Below are 9271 nucleotides of genomic sequence, written 5' to 3' on the forward strand. Positions count from 1 at the left end.
TATTAGTCTCAGATTAAGAACCGAGTTGTGCTTGTCTTATTACTTTCAGATTAAGAACTGAGTTTCCATTGCATATATACACGCCGGATTAAGAACCGAGTTGTGTTGCCTTTACATGATGTTAATAATATATTCTGTTCACAGGGTTTCCTGATAAGCACATTGTACCTGAATCTTGTGGTATCCATGGTAGTGTAATTAATGTGATATCCACAAATGAAGTGATTTCCGTCACTTAAAGTGTGAGTCATAATTATAATGATTACTTTAATGTCTGCTATACATTTAGCACTTTGATTATTGTTTCTTAAGTAGTTCTGTTTATGCAATGCAGGCCTAAGGAGGCGGACCATGTGCATAAGACCTATTATTGTGATGCAGGTCTTTACAGACGCCATCATGTGTTATATAGACTATCCTTAAGAGGATTGGTCTGTTTTTGTTATTTGTGATGTAGGTCTTTACAGACGCCATCATGTGTTATATAGACTATCCTTAAGAGGATTGGTCTGTTTCTGTTATTTGTGATGTAGGTCTTTAGAGACGCCATCATGTGTTATATAGACTATCCTTAAGAGGATTGGTCTGTTTCTGTTATTTGTGGTGTAGGTCTTTACAGACGCCATCGTGTGTTATATAGACTATCCTTAAGAGGATTGGTCTGTTTCTGTTATTTGTGATGTAGGTCTTTACAGACGCCATCATGTGTTATATAGACTATCCTTAAGAGGATTGGTCTGTTTTTGTTATTTGTGGTGTAGGTCTTTACAGACGCCATCATGTGTTATATAGACTATCCTTAAGAGGATTGGTCTGTTTTTGTTATTTGTGATGTAGGTCTTTACAGACGCCATCATGTGTTATATAGACTATCCTTAAGAGGATTGGTCTGTTTCTGTTATTTGTGATGTAGGTCTTTAGAGACGCCATCATGTGTTATATAGACTATCCTTAAGAGGATTGGTCTGTTTCTGTTATTTGTGGTGTAGGTCTTTACAGACGCCATCATGTGTTATATAGACTATCCTTAAGAGGATTGGTCTGTTTTTGTTATTTGTGATGTAGGTCTTTACAGACGCCATCATGTGTTATATAGACTATCCTTAAGAGGATTGGTCTGTTTTTGTTATTTGTGGTGTAGGTCTTTACAGACGCCATCATGTGTTATATAGACTATCCTTAAGAGGATTGGTCTGTTTTTGTTATTTGTGATGTAGGTCTTTACAGACGCCATCATGTGTTATATAGACTATCCTTAAGAGGATTGGTCTGTTTTTGTTATTTGTGGTGTAGGTCTTTACAGACGCCATCATGTGTTATATAGACTATCCTTAAGAGGATTGGTCTGTTTTTGTTATTTGTGATGTAGGTCTTTACAGACGCCATCATGTGTTATATAGACTATCCTTAAGAGGATTGGTCTGTTTCTGTTATTTGTGATGTAGGTCTTTAGAGACGCCATCATGTGTTATATAGACTATCCTTAAGAGGATTGGTCTGTTTCTGTTATTGTGGTGTAGGTCTTTACAGACGCCATCATGTGTTATATAGACTATCCTTAAGAGGATTGGTCTGTTTTTGTTATTTGTGATGTAGGTCTTTACAGACGCCATCATGTGTTATATAGACTATCCTTAAGAGGATTGGTCTGTTTCTGTTATTTGTGATGTAGGTCTTTACAGACGCCATCATGTGTTATATAGACTATCCTTAAGAGGATTGGTCTGTTTTTGTTATTTGTGATGTAGGTCTTTACAGACGCCATCATGTGTTATATAGACTATCCTTAAGAGGATTGGTCTGTTTCTGTTATTTGTGATGTAGGTCTTTGAAATGAAATGAAATGAAATGAAATGAAATGAAATGAAATGAAATGAAATATTTTTTATTTTGCTTGAAATATGGTACAAAAGTTGTTCAGACAATATTATAAATAGGTAACACATATTTCACCATCATCGGGCATGCAAAAATATCTTAACCTACAATTAAAACTAAGTCTATACAATTATAGTCAAGGCCAACTTCAGTCAAAAGATGACATGTATTCCTCTATGGAATAGAAAGCTTGTTGTACAAGCCAAGCTTTTAGTTTTGCTTTAAATGTTTTCAAAGGCAACAATTTAATATCATCATGCAGTCTATTATAGATCTTGATACTCATACAAAAGGTGTTTTTACTATATAAAGCTGTTCTTTTGCAAGGTATTGCTAGCCTGTCAGGGTATCTCGTGTTAAAATTACATATATCTTTATACGTCTTGAAAAGTTCTGGATGCATTTTAACAAATAAACATATTTCGTAAATATATATACAAGGCACTGTCATTAACATAAGGTCTTTGTACAGAGGTCTGCAAGATGTCATAATATCAACATCACATATTGCCCTGATGCATTGCTTCTGAGCTATCAGTGCTCGGATTGCATGGTGCGAATTTCCCCATAAAATAATAGCGTACCTAAGTATGGAGCCAACATAGCCATGATACGCTTGTATGGCTGCTTTCTTACTACATGTTTTCACTAATCTCCACAAAGCATATACAAATGAGTTTATTTTGCCACATACCTTATCTATATGACCTACCCAAGAGCACGTGTCGTCCAAAATAATGCCCAGAAAATTTGTTTGGCATGATTCTTCTATAGGTTCATTGCCAAAAGATACACTAAGTGGCTGCTTTTTAGCATTGTGATTTATGAACTGCAGGTATGTCGTTTTCCTTAAATTTACATTTAAGTTATTATTATGCATCCATGTTACGATTGTAGAGATTGTATTGTCGATGTCATTATTATAACTATTTATGTCAGATAGCGGAATAACAATAGATACATCATCAGCAAAAAGTATGCAGTCCAATTTTGTTACATTAGGGAGATCATTTATATATAATAAAAAGAGCAGGGGTCCTAAAATACTTCCCTGCGGTACTCCAACTCGGTTTACTTTAGTGGAAGATTTGTGTGTTGTCACGGTATTATTATAATTGGTATTTGATACTTGCACAAACTGGGTTCTATCACATAAATAACTTTTTAACCACTCGTTTGCCGTACCTCTGATACCGTAGAGCTCACACTTTTTTAGAAGAATTTCATGGGACACAAAGTCAAAAGCTTTACTCATGTCAAAGAAGACAGTAGTGACCGGCATGCTTTTGTCCATGTAGCTCATAACTTTATTTACTAACGAGAAGGCTGCTAATGCAGTCGATTTCCCTTTTTGAAACCCATACTGATCGGCATGTATTATATTAAATTTATCAAGAAATTTTACGATGCGAATATGCATGGCTTTCTCAAATATCTTTGACAACACTGGTATCAAAGAGATCGGTCGATAATTCTGTACGTTTTCCTTACTGTCCTTTTTATGTATTGGCTTAATTAACGACATTTTAAGGGGTTCTGGAAAAATGCCATTACTAAAAGACAAGTTTACTAAATAACTCAGAACTGGCGATATTATTGCTCTACATATTTTCAAAACGCGTGTTTGTATATCATCGTACCCAGCCGAGTTAGTCGTTGCAAGCGAGTTTATGATTACCCTTATTTCGTACTCATCTGTGGGAACCAAAAACATAGTAGAGTTGTTTGATTTCACCTGCGAAATATTCGAGGTATTATAGTTACGTTTATTTGAATTTGTCATGTCAATATAATAATTATTAAATTCATTAGCAATGTCAGTCGGATTATCCAATATTCTGTTTTCAACAATTAATTTACTTGGAGATACTTCCATATTATAAGTTCCCGCCATGCTTTTTATAATGTCCCAAGTAGCTTTACATATATTTTTAGACCTGGCTAGATATTTACAGTTGGTCAATTTCTGGGCCTGGTATATGCATCGTTTCAAAAGTCGGGAGTAGTTGCGATATTTGTTCTTGTGGCACATATTTTTACTCTTGACATTTTTATAGTATATGAAACGCAGGTTTCGCTTTGTCTTTATAGATTTTTTTAATCCCCTTGTAAACCAGTTGGTAGCCTGAGCTTTAAAAGTCCGTTTGATTCTGATAACAGGGAAACAAAGATAGTAAAATAACTTGAAAGTATCGTAAAATATTTCAAACGCCTGAGTAAAATTACTTGCCTCATACACTTCTGACCACGACAGTCGACAAAGACAGTCACAGAATTTCGCAATGTTTTCAGAACTATAGTCTCTCTTATAATAATAATGGAAACGACTTGGTTTGGTTTTATTTGAAACATTAAATTCAATACTTTGTGCAGTATCGTGGTCTGATAAGCCTAATCTATAAACATTACTGTGGGCGTCGTGAACATTAGACATTATTTGATCCAAGCATGAATTCTGTCGAGTAGGACAGTGGATATGCAACGTGAAATTGTTGTTGTTAGCCGTACTTTTCAGACGGCTTGAGTGTTCATTTGATTTTAGCACGTCTATGTTCAGGTCACCCGCTATCACTATTTTATATTTTAATCTACGCTTTAATCTATTTAGAAGTCGATCTAATTTTACAAAGAAAGTAGATAAATCTGATGTTGGTGTTCTATATATACAAATAATCATACATTTTATAGGTTCTATTTCTATACCACAACATTCAAACACATAGTCTTCCGATAAATTATCTAAAAGAGCAAGTCTCTTTGTCACCATATCGTTCTTACAGAATATAGAAACTCCTCCTCGTCTTTGGTGTGACCTGCAGTAGGATGCTGCTAATCGGTATCCAGGTATTCGGGCGTTTGTTTCACCTCCCTTTTTTATAAAAGTTTCACAAAAACACAATACGTCGAAATGTTTGTTATTGTTTATAGTTAGTTCATCCAGAGCCAGCTCTATCAACTCTTGCTTACATAATAGGCCGGCTATATTCTGATGAAACACGCTAAACAAATTTTTATGAGGCACGAAAAAACTCACTCTCTGTGTGTTGATCACTATGTTGCGTTGTGGGATTATCTTTAGAGAAGTAACTAGTTATACACTGTTGCTTCAACTTTTTAATGCCTCTGTCGGTTATTTCTCTAGGTTTCGTATTTGTTAGTAGTGTAGAGCACGGAGTTGAGCGCTGGAGTGTATTATTTGGCACACATGGCCCAGCGGCTAGTTCGGATTCGTTTAGACATTCAGGGTCATTTATATTGCTGCATTCGTTTTCGATAGTACTTGTAATTTGTTTAATTGCCTTGTATGCGTCTTTCATAATTTGCCGTATGCCGTGGTTTTTCAGCTCGCCTGTTTTCATGTAAAACATGTCTTGGTCATATGTAAGGTTTTGATTTGAGTCAATGAGGTATGCATGCTGATGGGTATCAATATCTAGGTAGAGAAGGTTGTTGAAAGTTTCTATGCGTCCGTTGTATAGATTACTACTGTTATTGCACCTATACGTTGGGGAACAGATAATGAAATTAGTGTGTTGTAACGGTCGAAGTTTTTCACGTATGTAGTGAATAATATCGTGATAATTTTTCGTAGATTCAAAATCATCTTGCCCCAAAAGTATAACACAGTAATCGTACGGAGAAAGAGTTTTTGTTTTCAGCTCTATGTTCCGCAGCAATCCCTTAATATCAGCATTTGGCATACTGTAATGACAAATCTGTATTTCAGCTGGGATAGTATTGCGCGAGATTTGATAAATTTTGTTTCTATTATTATTACTTATAATAACGACTTGCTGCGGCTTTTTATTTATATTTAAAGGCGATTTTATCTCTCGATTATTATCCCTTTGTTCATTCCTATAACTTGAATGGAGTACACGTTTTGAACTGTCTTTTTGTTTTGCTCGGTCGTTAGGAGTCGACTGATTCATGTCCGAACAGGATTCTAGCTTTTTTTGTGAGTTCTTTACTATTAGTTTGCGAATTGTTTGGCTCTTAAAGTTAGCTGGGTGAAGGCCGCTCTCAGGAGCTACATTACCGCCATTAGGTGTAGAGGCAGTTTGTAACGGTGTGCTACTCGCGTGAAATCGTTCTGATCTCGGGGTAAATTGAGTATTTGAGGTATTGTGCTGGTTTTTATTGCGTCTTCTAGCTTTTTTGCTGGATCGTAATTCACTTTTTTGGACTGTTGTATCACCTAGGATTTTTTTATATGATATTATCTTTTTTTGACATATGTCTACAACTTTTTTCAGTTCGCAGACTTCCTGGTTTAGTCTAGATATTTCGTCATGGGCACTCAACAACTGGACTGATAATGCATCCACAGCAAATTTCATTTGCTGCGTTTCTGTGGAGTCAAGTATAGAGAGGTTTGGTAAGCTGTTAGGAGACGATAAGCTGTCATATTTATAAGAACCATCATTTAGATCTGTATTTGACAGATTATCTGCAGAAGTATATTTTGTCATCATTGGTTTTCTTCTGGTAATATTGTCAACTATAGGAGAGTCTTTTTTTGTTGTGCCGACCTCAGGGTTCTCGCCGTCAAGGGGTAATTGCTCTAGTGACTGCGCGCAATTTTCTGTATTTATAGAGGCATTGATTTGAGACTCTTTCAGCATAAGTGATGTTTCGAGTGTCGAAGTACTCTTTGAATGTTGCTCAGAAGAGATATTTCGTTCCTTTTCGTTACTTACTTGCTCTGAGTTATTCGTTGCAAATGAAGTATCTAATTTAGTGCTAATACTGTTGTCTATTTGAGGTTTGGGAGAGTCGCTTATTAACGTATTAAGTTCTGAGCAAATATGATCCATTTGTAGCTCAGGAGAGTCATTTTTCAGTATCTGGACTTCGTGAGCCTCGTCCAAAGATACCTCCGGTGTCACAGGAACATTATTAGGAATATTATTTGGCTCAGTGCAATTTTCTATACTTGTAGATCTCTGAATTCCTTTCGGCGTTGTCAAGGTACTAACGGCTGAAGTGCTTCTAGGGTTGTGTTTACTTAGATGGTTAGTAGATTCATTTTTGTCACAAGATTGTTTCAGCGTAGTAGATGTGGATCGACATGGTATGCATACCCATAGTTTTTTTCTTTCCTTAGTCATTAAGTTGAAAAGGCTTGATGATCTCTTTGCGCATTTTAAATCAAATGTTTTTTTACATTCAAAGCATTTCAGGAATGCCGTGCTGCTGGATATGCTTAGTTTGCAATTTGCACATGTTGGCGCCATTTTCCTTTTTTTAAGGTGTATCCCGTTTCGTCAAAATATTAATAAAACATGCAAAAAATAAATGCAAAAAAATTAAAAAAGTTTTTTCATGCAGGATTTGAACCCAGACACTCCGCTTAGCAGCCGTACGGTGTATCCACTAGTCCATTCGTACGAAGCTTCTCGGCACGAAATTAAGCATCGCTAGTTGCAGTTCTTAAGCTTAGCACTCTTATCGCTGATTGGATGCCGAGTTGTAACGAAGCATAGCCGAACTTTTGTGTAAACACTTGTTCTTTATATGTGTGGGTTCATTTTAAAGAATTATAACGTTCAACACTTACAAGTTTTTGTCGGTTTTTCACATGTATTACACTTTTTTTTTAGAGACGCCATCATGTGTTATATAGACTATCCTTAAGAGGATTGGTCTCTTCCTGTTATTTGTGATGTAGGTCTTTACAGCCGCCATCATGTGTTATATAGACTATCCTTAAGAGGATTGGTCTGTTTTTGTTATTTGTGATGTAGGTCTTCATAGACGCCATCATGTGTTACATAGACTTTCCTTAAGAGGATTGTTCTGTTTTTGTTATTTGTGATGTAGGTCTTCACAGACGCCATCATATGTTATATAGACTACCCTTACGAGGCTAGTTCTGTTCTGTTATCTGTGATGTAGGTCTTACAGACGCCATCATGTGTTATATAGACTATCCTTAAGAGGATTGGTCTGCTTCTGTTATTTGTGATGTAGGTCTTACAGACGCCATCATGTGCTATATAGTCTATCCTTAAGAGGATTGTTCTGCTTCTGTTATTTGTGATGTAGGTCTTACAGACGCCATCATGTGCTATATAGTCTATCCTTAAGAGGATTGTTCTGCTTCTGTTATTTGTGATGAAGGTCTTCAGAGATGCCATCATGTGTTATAGTCCTTAAGAGGTATATCCTTAAGAGGTTAGCTTGAGACCTTGTTTGTCAAAAGCATGTTTTATGACCTTAAAGAGTAATGATCTCAAGGTTACCTTGAAAGGGTCACTTACATGCATACTTTCCAGAGGTCGCTGGTGAAATTACGGTTTCCAATAGAGCGGAGAGAGCAACTGTTCGGAATGCCTAGCTGAACGAATGCATGCTACAGGCTGCGCGACAACCTTGTCATGAAGGGCCAACTTCTGCGGTCGTTGCGCTGACAGCCACGAAAGAAGCCGTATCACCGTGGCTTTCGTATGAAGATTTGATATGGTAATGTGTGTTGTCTTATAGCAAAATTGGTGGCTAGTACACATTGATTATTACCATTTATTAATTTTATCATGTTGATAGAAAAAAATAATCAGCGGTTGTTAAAGGTCCTGCCAAGGAACAGCCATGTATTCTGCTTAATATATATTAAAAAAAAAAAAAAAAAAAAAATACATGACAATATTTTGTAATGTCTTGATTGTCATTGTTTATTACTAAATTATTTAACGGCTATGTAAGCCGGATCTGTAATTGAGAGCACCTACTATGCCAATTGTAAATTAATTTCTCGTAACCTTATCATGTTACTTGAACGACAGTTGTGTTGTACTGATTCTATCACCTACTGGCTTAGTTCCAAGGAAAAATTATCACGTTCTCGTTACATTAAGGAACTTAGTATTTCCCATGTATGTTACAGAGCTTCTTAACAAGAGCTTGTGCTGTGTTGGAAGGTGGCTATGATCACGCATAGGGTGTGTCATGTTAACCTCTCACGAGTTGTACGCCTTCTTGCGCATGTGGGGAGCTTCACAGCCTACAGTGACGAAGCCAACTGTGAGTTTGTTCCATGTATTTGCTATTTAAACGACGCCAATCATCATTATTATATTGAGCGGTTGGTTAGTTTGGAATGCACCGCTCACGTAAGTCTTAACTTAAGGCATAAATGGCATAATACTTGCCTGAAAATAAATGAAATGTATTGATGGGTGAAGTTATTTACAAGCAAATATTAGATGGTGTTTTGTACACCAGTAATTACCTGCCCGCCGCTAGATGTCATCTATTTTACATAATTAATTTGACTAATATATAGTATCGATCATGGCGGTAAAACATGTACTTTTCGTACCATCGCACCTTAATAGTTTTAAAGCCTTACTGGCTGTGGATTTGTTAAATAATGACCTGACTTACTTGTACT

General features: G+C 36.3%; 1 long non-coding RNA gene across 1 annotated transcript; it reads left to right on the top strand.

The window, feature by feature from the left end:
- The first annotated feature begins 7907 nt into the window (after window positions 1–7907).
- Window positions 7908–9058, top strand: LOC125232888. Its single transcript, XR_007177802.1, has 2 exons — window positions 7908–8343; window positions 8765–9058. It is a non-coding gene; the product is annotated as an uncharacterized LOC125232888 (long non-coding RNA).
- The last annotated feature ends 213 nt before the right edge of the window (window positions 9059–9271 follow it).

Source organism: Leguminivora glycinivorella, chromosome 13 (assembly GCF_023078275.1).
Source record: "Leguminivora glycinivorella isolate SPB_JAAS2020 chromosome 13, LegGlyc_1.1, whole genome shotgun sequence".
NCBI classification, from domain to species: Eukaryota; Metazoa; Arthropoda; class Insecta; order Lepidoptera; family Tortricidae; genus Leguminivora; species Leguminivora glycinivorella.